Source organism: Heterocephalus glaber, unplaced genomic scaffold, assembly GCF_053883595.1.
Source record: "Heterocephalus glaber isolate CG9 unplaced genomic scaffold, H.glaber_assembly_v1.0 deba00001447, whole genome shotgun sequence".
NCBI classification, from domain to species: Eukaryota; Metazoa; Chordata; class Mammalia; order Rodentia; family Bathyergidae; genus Heterocephalus; species Heterocephalus glaber.
The window spans coordinates 1,519,905-1,536,954 of NW_028258299.1; the positions used below are offsets into that span (position 1 = coordinate 1,519,905).

Sequence of the window (17,050 nt, forward strand, 5' to 3'; positions counted from 1 at the left end):
AGAGGCCCCCATCCAGTGCCATTGAAGATGCCCCTGCAGTGTCCAGAGGCGTCCTGTTCAGGCCACGAGCGATGCTGAGCCCGGTCTGGGGGCCTCACGGGGACTGAGAGCACCACAAAGCGCTGTTCCTCACGGGCCCGGCCTCCCGCCAGCCGTGCACAGCCAAGTTCCCGTGGTATTTTTGGCAGGGACCCTGGCTGGGCAGAAAGTGGGAATGCAAATCCAGATTCCTTCTGGGGTTTCACAGCCTCTGAAACGCTGGACTGAGGTCAGGGCTGGGAAGGGCAGAGTCCCGGGAAGGAAGGGGCCCTGGTGCCTGGGCCCGGCCCTCCCGGCTGGGGGTGGGGATGAATGTGTGTGGGCCAGGGGGTCCTATCTCTTGTCCCCCACCTCTCGAAGCGGCTTTGGAAACGTGTCCAAGCCGACCTGCAGAAAGAGGACAGACTGGGCCTGCGTGCTCTCTTGTTCACAATGCTTCAGGCGCCTCTGACTTTGCACTTGATGACCACATCTCCCAGGGACCTGGAGATGACCAGTGCACAGCGCCCCCTTCAGGGCCCTGGGGAGGCTCTGAGACCCAGCAGGGAGCTGGGTTGTGTTTCTGGGCCTGACTGGGTGGCAGGAGGGGGCTGTGTGCCCCAGCACTGAGGCCCAGCATGGTCCTTCCCTTTCCAGTGGGTGTGCGGGGTCCCTGGTAGCCTAGGGTCTTGTGTGGCTCTTCGTCACGGGCAGTTTTACCTGAACATCAACCTGAGTCCCTGGCTCTTTAGAGGGCTCTGGTGATCCAGGTGGGCAGTCAGGTGGCCCAGGTGGCCCAAGGAACAGATACTGGGCTTCACCATAGTCCAGCGTGGCGGTGTCTGCAGCTCCTGACACTGCCAGTGTAAGTGGCAGCTCACGTCCCCTCCCGTCCAGAGGTGGCAGACACAGCACGTGGGGCTGAAGTTCAAGGTCACCTTGGGCCCTGACTGGCCAGGGGCCAGGGAGCGAGCAGAGGCAGGAGAGGATGCATGTGGAGTCGCAGGCCTCCGGTGGCATGTGACATGGTGCGTCGGGGCTCACACGTCGTCCTCATGGGCCCAAGGAAAGCACTTTTGAAACCACATGGCAGGTGCGGATTTGGGGCTGTGCATTAGAGTTGGCTCTTGCAGCAGTGGCCGGGCCTGGCCCTCCTGCTTGGTGCAGGAGAGGGTTTAAGGGTGTTTGTTTGAGGCACTTAAAACGGTTGGGACTGTTTAGTTAGTAGGTGGCTCTTAGATGCTGGAGTGTAAATGAGCCCTGCAGGTAGTACTGTGGGTGACCTTGAGGTGACTTTGTTCTTGTCTGCTCTGATACAAGTTTCTGTTTGCTTTTACTTTTTAGTTTTGTTTTGTTTTTTTTAAAGAAATGGCCGGTATCGCTGCGGCTCCCACGGTGCCAGGCCCGGTAGGGCCTGTCGCTATCACCTGCCCGTGCCTGTTGACTCTGCGGTGTTATTTATTCTCGACATACACGAGGGCACGTCCCCTCCTCTGGCGCCTCCCACCTCTGCGGAGAGCTTTGTCCCATGGTTGTGGCCCGACAGCTTCCTTTCATGCCAGTGCTCAGAACTATGCCCTCAACTCCACGTCCTCAAATAGTGCTCCAGACCCCCCCGCCTCGGTCTCGTCTGACCTTGTGTTCTTTGCAAGTTCAGGACCCCAGTACCCTGCTTCGTGATGGCCCCTGGGTTTTCTTCAGAACTGCCATTCGCACCATGTTGTCGTGCTTGCAGCTACCGGCTGGAGTGGACGAGGGGCGGTAGCTCCTGAGGGCTCAGGCTGAGTCACCTTCACCTGGGGTCAATGACACGGTGCATCAGGCTTTTTAGGGGGAGCTTCCAGCCAGGGAAGCCGTCACTACCCCCTGGGCAGTCTGAGTGGAATTTTCCACTTGTGTCCTGGAACGTTGGGTGCTGTTTTACTGCGCTTCTTGGCTCTCCTGGGGGTGCACAGGCTGCTAGGGAGACACCCAACGGTAGACGTCCCCTCCCCAGCCCCCAGACTTCCTCTGGACATGCCTTATCTCCCGATCACAACCAAGCGGCGAGGTCAGGGACGGAGACCCGGGCCCGGCGCCTGCTCTGTGGCCCACTGCGGAGGGGCCTCCCGGAACTGGCATCCCAGGTGGCCCTGCCCACCCTCCAGCTGGCCCTGGGTTCTGGGGTCTGGGGTGGCAGAAGCCACCCATGCAAGGTCCTGGAGGGCGAGCTCGATGCACAGTGTGGAACCAGGGCTGTCCTGGGCAGACATGGGCATGCTCTCACCCTGGTCCCAAATTTGACTCCTAATTGTTCTTTGCACCAGTGATCAGATTTTCTGAATCAGAGCAATTAAATTTTCCTGTCATTAACACAGATCCATTTACAGCAGAGAACAAGTAATGGCATTTTAGCAAAGATGATGAGAAATCAAGGGGACCCGGGTTGTCTTTGGGGCTCAGGGCCCAGGCATCCAGGCCAGGCCGAGCTTGGGACCCAGCTGCTCCAGGGCCCCCTTTGGCCCAGGTGCTTTGGGGCCATTAAGACTGGACCCCTTGTCATTTTGGAAGGAAAAAGTCCCACGTGAGATGCTGCCCCAGACTGGTGGGCGTGCCCTGTTGTGCATGGGAGCAGTGCCTAGAAGTGTCCCCTGGGCATGGTCTGTCAGGAGGCCCCCGAGCTCCCAGCTCTCCATCCTGGTGCTCAGCTTGGCACCTCCCCGAACGTGGTGCCCCCTTGCCCACCCCACCTTTCTCCTGCCTGGAGTAAATCACCCTGTGATTGCACTTTATTGCCCTGGGGTCTGCAAAAACAATGATTTTGATCATTAGTTGAGTAAATCATGACATTTATCATAGCGCTGTTTATTTTGCTAGTGAAGGGATGGCTGCAGAGCGAGCCCAGGGGAGCCAGCAGGGGTGGCTTGGGGACCACCTGCCCTGAAAGGTCTGCAGCTCTGTGGCCCCCGGGGCCAGCTCCGTGGGAAGCACAGAGGACATGGGATTCCACTGACATTGGCCAGCTCTGCCAGACTCTTGGTGAGGGTTCCCCCAAGTCACTATTAGGGCTCCCTCAGTGCCTGGCCTGGAACTGGCACTCAAGCATTGCCACAGAATAAACACATTTACCTTTGTTTAAGAAGCTGTTGAAAAGTCACCATGGCCTGATGGGCTTTGAATTATCTGGAGAATTTACTCAAGTGGACCCGCCACATCCCCTGGCGTGACTGACTGAATATTAATAGATGTCTCCATTTGTTCAACAACAAACGGGCGAGGCATGGGCCAGGGCCTGCGGGAAGCTCCGTGGTTACTGGAGAGAAAAATCTGTAGGCCCCAGGCTGCCTCAGTTCCCCTGTGCAGCAATCCCTGGCTGTGGAGGGTTCTGGGAGGGTCAGGAGCTGCCAGTGACCCATAGGTCTGTGGAGTGGCCCTGATGGCCAGGGAGGAGAACCTTCTGCAAAGTGGGTGTGGACGCATCGTCCTAACGCCAGTCTGGCCGGGTGGTGTGGGGGAGGAAGCACGGTGGGCACCCATCCCCCCATACACGCTCCGCCGGGAGAGGGGGAAGCGTGAGTCTGGATATCTATTTGGGGTCCAAAGCTGCGGCCTGAGGATGTTGGGCCCAGTGGTGTCTGGTTCCCGGGACGCGGGGTGCCCTGCCAGGCAGACCAGGCCTCCAGTGGGCTGGGAAGGCACCACGGCCCAGCACACACTGTGGCCAAGAGAACCAGCTGCACTGCACACCAAGAATGCACCGGAGAGGCCGAGGGCCGGGCAGCGGGGTGGAGAGGCAGCGTCACCGAGCCCATGGCAACGCCGGCCTGCTGACTGGGCACAGGCTGGGTCTCAGACGCAGCCTCGGGGTCTCCGTGGCCTGCGGTGCCTCCTGTTCCCTCTTCTCTGGGCGTCACATCTCTGTCCACCGCCTCCGCCCTCCCTGCACACAGGACTTGCCACAGCAGACCTTAGGTGATGTGCTGAGTAGGGTGTCACCTCCCCTTCGCTTTTGTGGGTGGTGTCAGCCAGGCCCCTGTGTCTTTGCCCTGCCTGGACTTGGTCGCTCAGGGAGCTGGCTCAGTGTGTTGTGTGTGGGTGTCTCCGGGCATTAAAGCCACGAAAGAGCCCCTCGATCGCAGCTTCGCACCCAGGCCTTTGCTCTTAGATCTCGGGGCCCACACACTGCCTTAGGCCCCTCCGTGGATGCTCAGGGCCATGTGGACCAGCAGCATCATGGCCTGTGGCTTCTTAGACATCTGGAATCCAGCCCCTCCCAGGCCCGCTGAGTCCCCGCGTGCCTTTAGACAGGATCCCCAGTGATTCACGGGCACAGTACAGTCTAGGAAGACAGGCCGGGCAGCAAATGGCCAGCAGACATGTCTGCTTGGGGAGGGGAAGCATGAGGGCCACTGAGTCTGCCTCCAGCAACCTGGAGGCGTGCATGGCCTTCTTGCTCCCGGGTTCCTGCTCCTGCCTCGCCCCAAGGGGATGGGCAGCAGTACCACCCCCGCGTGCTCGGCGGTTCCTGGGGTCACCAGGCAGCCCCATGGAGAATGGGGCTCATGTCCTGCAGGCCGAAGGCCTCTTCTGTGCCTGGAACTGTCCCAGCCAGGGGCCTCTGCCCTAAGGGCCCCAGCTCTGGAGGACCCCAGGACAGTGGGAGAGGAAAGGTGGGCTGGGGACTTCCTGTGTGTGGGGGTCACCCCTAAAGAGCTCACCCAGCCAAGGAGGGGTGCAGCCCCCACCCTAACCATGCAGCCCTGTTTGCAGAAAGCAAGTGCAGGTCGGTGCCTGTCCCCCGTCTGCATGTCCCCAAGGTCAGGAGCATTGCTCAGAGCCTGTCCCAGGTGGCTGTGGTCTAGGTCCACCGGACTAGCTCTCACGGGATGGTGGGCAGGTCAGGATGCTACCTGATTTATCCAGGAATACTGGGCTTAGAGCCAAAAGCTCCAGCAAACTTCCTCAGGGGCCAGGGTTATGCAGCTCCCAGGAGACTTATCCACACTCAGGGCCCAGAACACTGACCTAGAAAGAGAAGGGAGAATCTGTCCACATCTCCTACCCTGGCCTCAGAGCTCCGGCCCAGGAGGCCGGGTGGCAGAATTGGCATCCTGAGCTCAGCACGAGCCGTCGCTCTGGGTGGGAGGCATCGAAGGGGCTTCTGGGAGCGGCTCAGTGCTGCCTCGATGGACTCCAGAGCGACCAGAGAGCTTGTGCAGGTACTGGTGCTCCACGCCATGCACAAACCCTCCTGCACACCCACATGCGGGCCTGCGCTCATGCACTTCTGCCCCCGCTGCACACAGGGCGGGGCTGGCTGCCTGGCCTGTGGGATGGTGCTTGGCTCGTAGGCCCCTGTTATGTGTTGCCCTTTACAGCCCCCAGTGGGGAGGGACAGTGCCACTTCCAGTGTCTGTCGGTGGCAGGAGCCTGGGGAGGCTGGGGTGGGGGAGGGCCACTGCCCTCGACGACCACTGAGTCACAGCTGGGCACCTCATCGGCTCATCACTGCGCGCGTCCCTGACTCCCTTCCTCTCTGTGGCTGCCACACACACTCCGGGGCACCCAGGTGGCTGAGTGACAGCTGCACAGAGTGAGCTCAGCCCAGAATCTCATGCTGCTTTGCCCTCTTCTGCCCAGCCAGTTCTGTGCCCTTGACAGGGCCCTGCCTGGTTGCCGGGGGAGTTTTATTTAAGGCAGGAAGTGTGGCAGGGCTCCCCCCATGACACCCCCACCCCAAGTGCGACAGATATGGCAAGTGTCCATTCTGCCACATGCACCTGGCAGAGAAGGTTCAGCAGTGGGTGCCCCTGCCCGGGCCACCAGCGAGGGGTGTGGGTGGGAAGAGCCCCATGGCCTCCTATTGGAATGAGCTGAGCTGGAGGCTCACCGAAGTCTCGGGGAGAAACCTGGGGCCACTCCCTTTCTCCGGGCTGCCTCCAGAAATCCAGCCACAAACCCGTTCCCACTTCTCCCAAGCACCCTGACATCAGCCGGGACGTTTTTAGCCCAAGAATGCCACAAAATCCTGCACTATCTTCAGCCCTGCTCCGCGGCCCGGGTATATAAGGAATTTCAGAAAAAAGGCGAGGAATGACTAAGAATACCTCCTCTATGGCTCTCCTCCACTTCCTTAAGGGGTAATAACCCAGCCGCAACCCGGCAGAGGGCACTTGCTTTAAATAGCGTGTTCTGATTCACAGGCGAAAAAGGGAAATAAATGTTTTCTTTTCATATTTGAGAGACGTCCACATATGCCAACTTCTTACATGGTATTTTACCATCCACATCACAGCCCCCGACAAGCCCAGCCCTCTCTGCGTGCACCAGTGACGGCACAGCCAGGCTGGCGGGCAGAGGGAGGCCTGCTGCTCCCGGAGCGCTCGCCTCCCCTGGGACTCCCTTGGCCTGTGGGTCAGGCCTCTCCTTGGCCTTTCCCTCCCCTCCTCTCCCTCCTTTCTGTTCTCCTTAAGGAGAACAAAGGCGTGCACTCAGGGGACCCGACAGGCACCTGTGCCCCCTGGGCTGTGCAGGCCTGGAGAGCCAGCCTGGCCCCTGAGTCTTGTGCCAGAGAAAGGGAAGCCCGAGGGGCGCCTAGGGCACCTGCCAGGGGAAGCTCTTTCTCCACGCCTCCCCTGGCAGGCAGCACTGCCATGGGCACAGCCATCCTCACTGGGCCAGGAGCCGAGGCCGAGGACACAGGGGCCAGCTCCAGTCTCCAGGTCATTGTGCAGGGAACACTGGGCAGGGGCAGCTCTCTGTCTGGACCACTGGGACAGGGAGCCACAGCAGGGAGATGTAGTGGGGACCGGAAGCCGGTGAGGCCCTGGCTGGTGGGTGAGGGGCACCTGATCTGTCAGGGCCAGCATGGGCTCCAAACCTGGTTCTGGTTCCTCCCAGGACCTGTTTCCTCGTGGGTAAGATGGGTCCCCAACCCCTGCACCACGGGTCACAGTGGGCCTGGTAGGGACAAGTCAGTGCTCCCCAGGTGGTGCCCTTGTTTATGATCCAGTAGCCCTGGACCCTAGAGAGCACCACTAGCTGTCCCAGAGGCTGAAAGCCAGGATCTACAGTGCTCTCAGGATGTCCCGGGCCCACAGAGGACGGAGATGGCTCTGGCAGGGCCCTGACCCTGCCATCAGCCTGTGGGGTACAGTGCAAGAGCCCCAGGGCCCCTCACTCTTGCAGACTTTGAGCTGCAATCCTCAAATGATTGTCCTGCGAGCCCAGGGCTCTTGCAAAGTGATATTCCAGGCGTACCCTCTGCCCACTGTCCAGGATTCCTGGAGTGGGTGGGTCCTGGGAATCTGCATTCTAATAGGATCTGAGGAGCATGGGCCCTGGGCTGCCTTCACTGTCCCTCCAGCCAGCCTCCTCTCTGCCCTCCCACTCATGTCCCCAAAGGTGGCCTTCTCCCCCAGCCCCCAGCTTTGGAGCAGCCCCCACCCATCGAGGACAATCAGGCAGCATGGCGCTTGGGTGGCTGGGGCCTTGGCTGCCAGTAGAAAGAGGCTAAGTCAGGCTGGCACGCATCACGTGGGCCAGGCAGGGAATGACACTGCCCAGTGCATCATCTCAGGCATCTGAGCCCAAGAGGGTCCCGGGAAGGCTGGCACTGACATTCAAACCCCTGGGCTCACGCCACATGCCCAGGGTTTGCGACCCCTGGAGAGCCCGCACTGTCATCCTCAGCGCTAGCAGCATTTCAATCTGAGTCATTTCCTGGGGCAGTTGCACAGGGAGCTGGGAGCCAGGCCCCTCCCAAGGGTGGGGCCGCTGCGGGGTCACGAGAGCCCCTGGTGTTCCAGGCCATAAAAGGTGTCCCAGGCATGGCCAGGACGAGAGCCCCGTGCTCCCTGAGCCGGCAGAGGACAGAGATTCCTTCCAGCCAGGATATGCCGCTTATCGGGGCGATGGGAATTCTTGTGCCTATAATCCCCAGGGCCAGAATGTGCCTATATGTGTCTTGCCACCTTGGCCTTGGCCAAAAGCCAGGCAGTTCACAGGCCGCCTGGGGGCGGTGGTCAGGGGCCAGTTGCCCACCCTGGCCTGGGACACCTGCGGCTTGTTATCTCAGCCCTCTTCTCTCCAGCGAGGGCAGCTGTACCAAGCTCCTTGCAGTGGCGTCTTTGTGTGCCGTGGAAGGACTGTCCACCTGGACCTGCCTCTCATGCTGTCCAAACGTAAAGTGGATGGCGCGACCACAGTGACTCTGGCCTACCACCAGGATTCGGGACGAGAGTCTTGTGTCCCGGCCCCGAAGCCTCTGCAGGCTCCCACTCACCTGCAGCACCAGCCTGGCATGCACGAGGGCCCTGGGCGCAGTGGGCATGGTGGGCATCATCCACCGCACTGGGTCCAGGCCTCCCATGGCAGTGGCCTGGCTGTGCTACTGTGTCTGTCCCCAGCTATTCCCCTGGGGCTGGAGCAGGGCAGAGCCAGGGATTAGCGGCTGAGCGGACTGCAGGAACCACCCTTTGTCGGCCCCACCGCCGTGTCTCTCCCTTCTGGGCTAATGCCCAGTTTAATTGTACATCCCATTGTGTCTTCCCTGCTCAATCAGGTTCGAAAATACCTACATCCACTCCTTTCCCATTTAGATCTCTCTAAAGTCCATTCTGGCTTATCAGCACAGTAATTTCACGGGCAGAGCTAAGATTTCTGCCATTTAGGCCCCAGGCATTGTCTGTCTGGGAGGCAGCTGAGATAAACCCTCACCCAGAACAAAGTCGAAATGACCTTTTACAAGTAGCAGCGGCCTTGTTTCCCTCTAGACTAATTTATCAGCCTGCGTTTTGGCCCTGGTGCTCAGCAGAGGCCTGAGAGCACGCGGGGAGAGTCGGGTATAGGGATTAGGATGCTTCGCCGCCTGGTTACTGGCTTCCAGCAGCACCTCCAGAGCCTGGGGACTTAGGCTGCTCGTGCCCAGGGGAGGGGAAGGAGTGGCCTGGGCGGCAGCCAGGTGCACAGAGGAATCGGGGCCTTGGGGTCTGCGGTCTGGTGGATGGTCATGTCCTCCCCAGCTGTCCACGGAGTGGGCAGAGCAGCAGATGTGAAGAATAATGAATGGGCTGTAGGCTCTGGAGCCCCCGACCCCAGCCACCGGGTATCTGCTCGACTCCATGATCACAGCTCAGGGTTTGGCTCGGGAGCCTGGCTGACCCCTGTCCACACCCAGAGCAAGAGTCCCTCAGCAGGAAGAGTGGGGAGAGGCCGCTCAGACTCCCAGCACCCAAGAGGGCGTTTCTAGAAGGTTCCAGCTGCCCCTGGAAGTACTGGGCCCCAGCCTGACATCAGCCTTAGCTGGTGCAGACGTGTCTGGAGTCTGGTGCAGGAGGAGAGCTGCCGAGACGAGAAGCACACGATCGCTTGGTGGGGTGCCCTGGCTGAACCTCAGCCCCAAAGCCTGGACGACCCCAGGTGGCAGCCCATGGACCTGGGGTGGAGAACACAGCTCCGCTGTTCCTGGACACACCTGCCGCACTGCCAAGTGTCCTGCACTGTCCTCATGGAGGGACCGTGGTACACTTCCTCAAGGACACCCAAGCCAGGGTCAGCAGGCCAGGCCTCCCGAGGTCTGGTGGGGATGGAGCACACAGCCGAGCCCAGTTGAAGGTGGCGCTGTCTCCATTCCTCTCTGCAGAGGCGGGGGCTTACCTGTCTTTCCAGGAGAGACCGCCCTGTGACAGTGGCCCACTGGAGACAGAGTGACTGGTCACACACCGGTAGGGCCTGGAGGAGGAGATGGGGCTGCCCTGGATACTGCCCAGCCTGAAGACTCCCAGCCAGCCCTGGCCCAAGGCCCTGGGCCCAGTATTTGAAAATAGTCTTCATTGTTGGGATCTGTAGGAAAGCCCAGTGTCCCCAGTGGTGCTCTCCATTCTTTAGAACAGGCAGCAGGAGCTGGGCCTCAGCAGGCCTCATGGGCTCAGGACAAAAAAACCCCAAAGGAGAGAGCCGCTGAGCACCTCTGTTCTCACCTCATCTTCTGCTGGACCTGAGAAATCCTTCCCGCAGATCTTCCTCCCACCCAGGGTGGGCTAGGGAGCCAGGCAGCAGGACAGGGGGAAGAAGAGGAAGAGGGGGACCAGGAAAAGGAAAGGGGAAAAGGCAGAGGAAGAGGAGACAGAAGAGGAAGAGAAGGAAGAGAGGGAGGAAGAAGAGGAGGGAGAGGCCGATGAAGGAGCTCAAGAAGAGAAGAGCAGGAGGAGAGAAGGAAGAAGAGGAGGAGAAGGTGGAGGAAGAAGAAGTCAGTGACTCCCAGAAGTGTAAATCTGGAGTCAGTCATGGAACGCCAGCTGCTGACCCAGTGGCCAGGGCTCCTGGGCTCCAGGTCTCGGGAGCAGCAAGGCCTGGCTCTGGTTGGAGGAGGCCGGGGTGGCAAAGGGTGTGTTTTGCACTTTGGGCATCAGCGTGATCTCAGCAGTGGCTATGCTGGAGGAAAACACATTCCCCAGGACTGTGACATGTGCGTCCTCAGGAGCTCACCTTCGTGTTGCCGGCCGGAAAGCTGGCGTGGGGTTAGGTACAGTGGAGCACCAGCTGCCAGAGGTGGGCACTGCTGGGCCCAGAGCTGAGGTCCAGGGCTCAGGGACCCCTGGGGCTCCCGCTGCTGTCCATCCCTGAACCTTCTTCCCACCCCAAGCCCACAGCCCTGGGTGCTTCCAGGGAGACCTGGGCTCTGCACCAGCTGTAAGGATCAGGGGTGGCACCCAGGGCCCTCCCAGGACCTGCCACCCTCCCTTCCTCTTGAGCTTCCTCCTCCCAGGCTGCCACCTCCCACCCTCTTCTGTGTCGACCTCAGGGTGACTTCTGCACATGCCTAGAGCTGACCACCAGCCTGCTGGCCTCCCCAGGGTGCCCGGCGGAGCCTTCACCAGGAGTTTGTCACAGGGAGGAACATGGGTCCCGGAGTGTGGAGTGCCCCACAGGGAAGAGGTCCATACTGTCCCCCTGGGGCTGTTGGGGGGCTTCCCCTGCCACCCACACCCCACCGAGAGGCAGGATGGTCAGGGCTCGGTCCCCTGACCTAACTATGAACCCCTTTTGGGCCCCTCTAGAGTCCTGGGAGAGCGAAGACTGCCCCATCTAACTCTGTCTCTTGCATCTTAATTACGGGACCACAAGCCTTCTGTCCCAGACGTGGTCCGTGGTTGGGAGCAGTATGACTTCAAGTTCTTTTTATTTGTTGCTTTGAAAAATCAGGTTGTTCTGTGAGTTTTTAAAAAGCAAGGTACGGTTAAGATTTCCAGGTCACAGAGGCTGAGGAAGACGGCGCAGAAGTGCATGCCGGAAACGCTGCTGAGACCCCCAGCAAACCCCGCTGTCTCTGGCCTCCCATTTCCCCACTTGTCCAATGGGAGATTGGAACGAACTGTGTTGAAGTCAGCCCAGCTCTAGGCAGCATCCGATTCCCGGAGACTAAGAGGTGTAAGGATGAAGAGAGGGGAGAGCTTCCTTTGTCCGAACCTGAAAACCCTGTGTGGAGCTCTCCTCACCCTGGCCTGGAAGCTGCACCCAGATCCGTCCAGGAGAATGTGGGCCACTGCCTCTGCCCCTGGCTTTGCTGACACCCAGAGTGGAGGCCATGAACGATGAGGCGCTTTGACAAAAATTATATTGCTGCCAGAAAGTCTGTGCGTTCTTACGCGATAGCAGCTTTCAAGCGGACCTGTGTCAGGGAGAACAGCTGAATGAACAATGAAAAATGTCTGCATGCAGAGTGTGCAGCCGAGTCAGGCTGGAGATGACCCCGCTTCCCGGTGATGGCCCTGTGTTGGGGTCGGGCTGCTGTGCCCAAGGCTGCACCGGGCACACCCCTGTGCGTGTCTTCTCTGTGTTGGAGACACGTGGGCCAAGGTCTAGTGTCACCTGGGACTCGGCTCCATCCTCTCGTGACCTTCTTCACCCACCTCTGCGTCAAAACACTCCCTCATTCAAAGGACACTGGTCAGACAGGACTTGGGGCCACCTGCTCCTCGGGGCTCACTCAGTTACATCGGCACAGACCCCTGCTGAGGTGCCGGGTGGGGCCTGGACAGGGAGGACACAGCTCAGTCCCTAGCAGGCGCCTCCGGGCTCAGACTTCGGGGCTGTGTCATTCCCGGGTCTGGCAGGTGGCAGAGATGGGGCAGGGACACACCTGCCCTGGGAATCCCAAGACCTCCCAGGATGCAAGAGGGGCGGTGCCTGGGCCAGGAGCCTGAGCAGGCAAGACCCAAGAGGTAACAAATCCACGATGGTGCCACCGCAGGCCGCAGGGCCAACACTTAGTGACTACAGCAGGGAGACAACGGGGTCCCTCTGGGACCCACTGGGGCCTCCGTGCCCTGTTCTGATGAGGAAACGTGGTGTGTGTGGGCCACAGGTGACACCAGTGGCTGCCATCTGCCCACTTTGGGCTTTAAAACTCCTTATTTAGGCAAGAAAAATGGACTTGGGTGCAAAAGGATGTGAGGTGACTCCTTCAGGACAACGAAGCAAGTCAAGGACCCCGAAAGGAGACAGGAAGACTCCCCCTGTAGGCTGTGCCCACTGTGGGCTCCGTTCCAGTCTGGAGTTTTGGGGAGCATGGGACACAGAGTCTGTTTCCTGGTGATCTTTAAAGTTTCCCTCAAGACCATGCCAACTTCAGATGCCGCCCAGGACCTGGGGCGCTGCCCTAGCTAGCAGGACGCTCCCCCAAAGGCCCTGGGCTTCTCATTCAAAAAGGAAATGGTTAAAAATGGGCGGGTGGGCAGGAAAGGAGTGGAGAGGGAGGGGCCCAGCAGTTGGCTAATTGGAGAGAGGGGCCCGGTGTGTGGGGGGGGTGCCGCCCCAGGACAATGCGCTGGGGAATGGAGCTGGGAAGGCCGAGGATTGTGATGGAATTAGCTGAAGTCAGAAGCCCTGAATGAGGTAAGAAGGGGAGGGGAAGTGAAGGCCAGGGTACAAAGCTGCCTAAACGAGGGCCCCATTCAGGGCCCGAAAAGCCTCCCTCCCCTTTCTCCGCGGGGCAGGTTGGCCGGCTTTTGTCTGGCTGGGGGTGGGGCGCCAGGCTGTACTTACCTAGGCCATTGACCGAGTCCCAGGCGCAGTGGGACGGCCCGGGCCGGTCGCGTCGCTGGGGACGGGAGCTCTGAGGAGAGCTGTACCGTGCCCTCGGTCGCGTGATGTACACCACGGAAACGTCGAGATTTAACTTGCAGTCGTGTGACATCCAAACCAAACATACCTTCGTCAGCGAACTAGGGGAAATGTTAGTGGAAGCAGCAGTAGAGCCTGTAGCATACAGACAAGGACCAGCCAAAAACCTGAAAGGGGAAAACAGTAATAATAAGAAGAAAAGGGGTATGAGGAGACAGGAGATTACATGAAAAAACTACTTAACAAAGTGCTATGCTCAGTAAATATTTGTTGAATTCATACATTAATTAATTTTCCGATGAGATTTGCCTAATCCATTTTTTAAAGAAAATCAGGATTAAGCATGAGGCGGAATCTGGTGATCAGAGCGGCTGGGGGAGATGAAAGGCCTGTGTGTGGGGGCGTTCGGCTGCACCCTCCTGGGGCGCTGGGGGCTTTCCTGGCCGGGCCTCCACAGCTGCCTGCTGCCCTTGCCCTCCCACTCTCTGAGCCCTGGGTGGGCACCGTGTAGCCTCTCACGGGCTCTGCCTGCTGAAGGACACCTGCCCCTGCCCTGCTTCTCCCCTGCGGGGCCCAGTGCCACCTCTGCCGCTTGGGGACTGTGCCGGGTGACACTGAGGGCCAGCTAGCAGCGCCCAGGGCCTTCCCCGCATGCTGGCCCTGGCCCTTCTTAGCAAGTGCCCTTGTTGGAGGCCACAGAGTGGGCATGTGCAACCTTCGAGAGCTGCCCCCCGGACTGGGAGGCGTGGGCCACCCCATGCTGCAGTCCTCCCCAAAACCCTGTCAATGACCTTGTGGGTTGAGTGAGGCTCGGTGCAGAACCAGGCTCTCAGGGGACCTGGGCCCTGTGCCCGGGACCAGCAGGCCAGTCCAAGGGGCCCCACCCAAGGGTGTCCTGGCCTGAGGCACCCTGGGAGCTCCTCCCACACCAGGGTGGCCAGGCTGGGTGGCCCAGGTGGCTGGGGCAGGGGTGGGGGGGGCAGGTGCTCAGGACCAGAAGTGTCTCCCTATGCAGGGGCAGGGACCTTTTCCTTGGTCTGGCTGAGCCAGATGGGGGTTCTGAGCAGAGCAGGAGGGGGCTTGGCGAGGTGTGGAGGGTCCATGCCTGTGCACTGGGGCAAACCTTGTCCAGGGCTAGGGGCCCACTGTGAGGCCCAAGAGGTGCCAAGGTCCACGTTGTCTGCAGACACAGGTGGCCTGGGCCTCAGGGGGCTTGGGCAGGAGTGGGTGAGACAGGAGCACGGGGTGCATTTGGGATATTGAGGAGAAAAGGACAGCTGGGCTGGGAACTGGAACCACACAGGACCCCAAGATGGAGCCCACACTGGGTGTAGAGAACCCCCCGCCACCTGTGAGCCCACCGAGGGCCACGGGACCGCACAGGGCTCATGTGGGGGTGTTGGCCTGAGCCCCATCTACCCACCCCTTCTTCTGATTGGAAAGAAATTCCCAGCTGCAAAGCAGGTCTTTCCATTAGCTCTGCCACCCCACTTCCCTGCCCAGCAATTCCTGGTGGTTGCCCAGCCCTGCTCCTTACGGGCCTGAGTGGCCTGGCGTGGATCCCGGCAGGGGCCCCACTGAAGAGTGGCTCCCAGGGCCAGTGCGCTCACATCTACAACCATCAGGGGCTTAGACTCCCAGCGGCTGGGCCAGCACAGGCTGACAGAGAGGAGTTTCCGTCAGTGCACAGGCCAAGCCCTTGCCCGGCTCTCCGGGCTCCTGTCTGCGCCTCCACGGCCAGTTGCACTCTGCTCCTCCCACAGACTGTCACTTGGGGATCCGTGCTCCCAGAACGGGTGCCCACAGAAGGGGAAGGCCACCATGTAGGGAACGGCCAGGCCTGGGAAGACTGCATGGAAAGGCTGCACGGGAAGGCTGCATGTTCTCCAGGGCTGAAATAAGGAACCCCTGCTTGGACATGAGCATGATCCCCCCCTGCCTAGGGCCGAGTTTCCAGAGAACTTCACAGGCCTGCGCTGAGGTTGCGCCCACAGGCTTCTGAGTGGACCCCCACGTATTGCTACCCCTTCCTTGTGCCTCAGTTTCCTGTCCACAGCATAGTCCAGTGTCCTAGGCTGCTGAGAGGACAGAGGGAGATGCAGAAACTTCCTGATCAGCCCCTGCCTGGAGGGTCTGAGGTCCGTCTGCAGCCCAGGGAGCCAGGACCCAAATCCCTCAGGGTGCCTCCCTTGAGGCATCACCCCAAGGAGGGTCAGGGAGGCCAAATGGACCGGCCAGCAAGGCCACTCCAGGCTGGGGTCCTTAACCGGCTCCACCGACAGATGGGCCCTGCTGGTCTCTGCCCCAGGCCTCGCAGGTGTCCAGTGGCCTAGATGCAGGGCCCTCTCACCCCGGGGATGTGACTGGACACCTGCTGCCCTGACTGAGAACCATTGAGTCCCATGGGTGCCTCTACTTCCTGTTCTCGTTCTCTCCTTCAGGGAGCTGCGATCCCCAGGCCTCGGTGGTGGGCAGAAGGGGAATCAACTCTCCCCACAGGATGGAAGGGCATCGATGTGCCTGCCCGACGTGGGTTCAGCGTCTCCACCGCCCCGTGGTGACTTATTCCACCCGCGCAGCACTGCCTGCTTCTGGGCAGGTGGCACAGCACTCCTGGGTGTTCATCCCAGCAAGGGAGCCCCAGGCATGAGCCAGCAGGATGCAGGAGGGGCTTGGGAGGGAACACGGCCTTCCATGTGTTCCTCAAAAATATGGAAAAGAGGGTGAAGAGGAAATTAATCATTTATCTGGTAGACGCTCATGCTTGAGTAGAAAAGGAACAAGGAGATAGACATGAAATGAATCCAAGCTTGGGTTTCATCCAGCACAATCATGCTGAAAAACCACCGCAGCCTAGAAAGCGTCCCACCTCTGACACCAGGGAACGCGGCCCCCAGGCAGCCCATCTTGACCCTGGGGAGCGCTTGGAAAGCAGGGCAGGAAGGGGAAGCCTTAGCTGGGTGTCGGCAGGTGCTTCAGCATCTTGGCTCCCCTCAGACCTCCAGGGAGGCTCCCCACAGGTGACAGGAGTCTGGACACCTCAGGAGTGTTCTGGAATCTCAGCTCGGGTGCCCTGGTCAGCACAGTTTTATAGCAAATCCCACTTCCCGTTTGGAGGGGTTGGGCTGCCAAGTGCCCCCGAGGGCCACAGCCTCCATTTGCCCACAGGGTCCCGGGGGCCAGGGACGCATCTGTGGCTTCCTCAGCACTGGCCTAGCACTGTCCCGAGTTTCATGGGAGGCCAGGGTCTAGAAACGTGGCCCTCAGTCCTTGCCTACCAAGCGGGAGTGTCAGTGGTATCCTTGGCAGAATTCTTACTGAAGCTGGGAATATGGCAGCACTTTCTAGAGAGGTCTCGGGAAGACACCCAGCACTGTGACAATCGGACTGCTCCTATCATCTTGTTTTAAAAAGCTACCCAGGTGTGGGTGTCCGGAATGTGACCCATGGAGTAGGTACCTCCGTTTACAGTTCCCTCTGCCGCGTGTGCACCTACAGTTCAGCTTTCTTGTCGTGGGCTGTGGTGGGCTCTCCTGCAGCCCCTGGAGCCTGAGAGACTCTGTCCACAGCCGCCACCCACTTGACCCACCGAGGAATGCTCCCCATGTTGCAGTGACAGGTGGGGAAACTGAGGCCTGGGACGGTCACGGGACCATGGCAGGTTGGAGAGCCCCAGCAGCGTACGGGCATTGCAGGCAAGAGCAGGCTTGGCTTTCGGGCCTGATTTCAGCAGAGCCACACACACAAGGGCTGACAAAGACTGCTTCCGAGAAGAGACCTGTCCTAAGGTGGGCGGGGCATCCCAAGCCAAGAAGACTGGTTGAGTGTGCACCGGGGACTCTCGGAGCTGGGGAGGCCCGGCCTTGGCCTGTTGGAGGCTGTTTGGAATTGACTGACTCTCGAGAAGTCAGCAACTGGTCATTTATCT

At 60.0% G+C, this 17,050-nt stretch overlaps 1 protein-coding gene across 4 annotated transcripts in view; it reads left to right on the forward strand.

Moving 5' to 3' along the window:
- Prdm16 (PR/SET domain 16) overlaps positions 1-17,050 on the forward strand; it is a 282,822-nt gene that overhangs the window by 97,797 nt on the left and 167,975 nt on the right. The window lies entirely within an intron of this gene.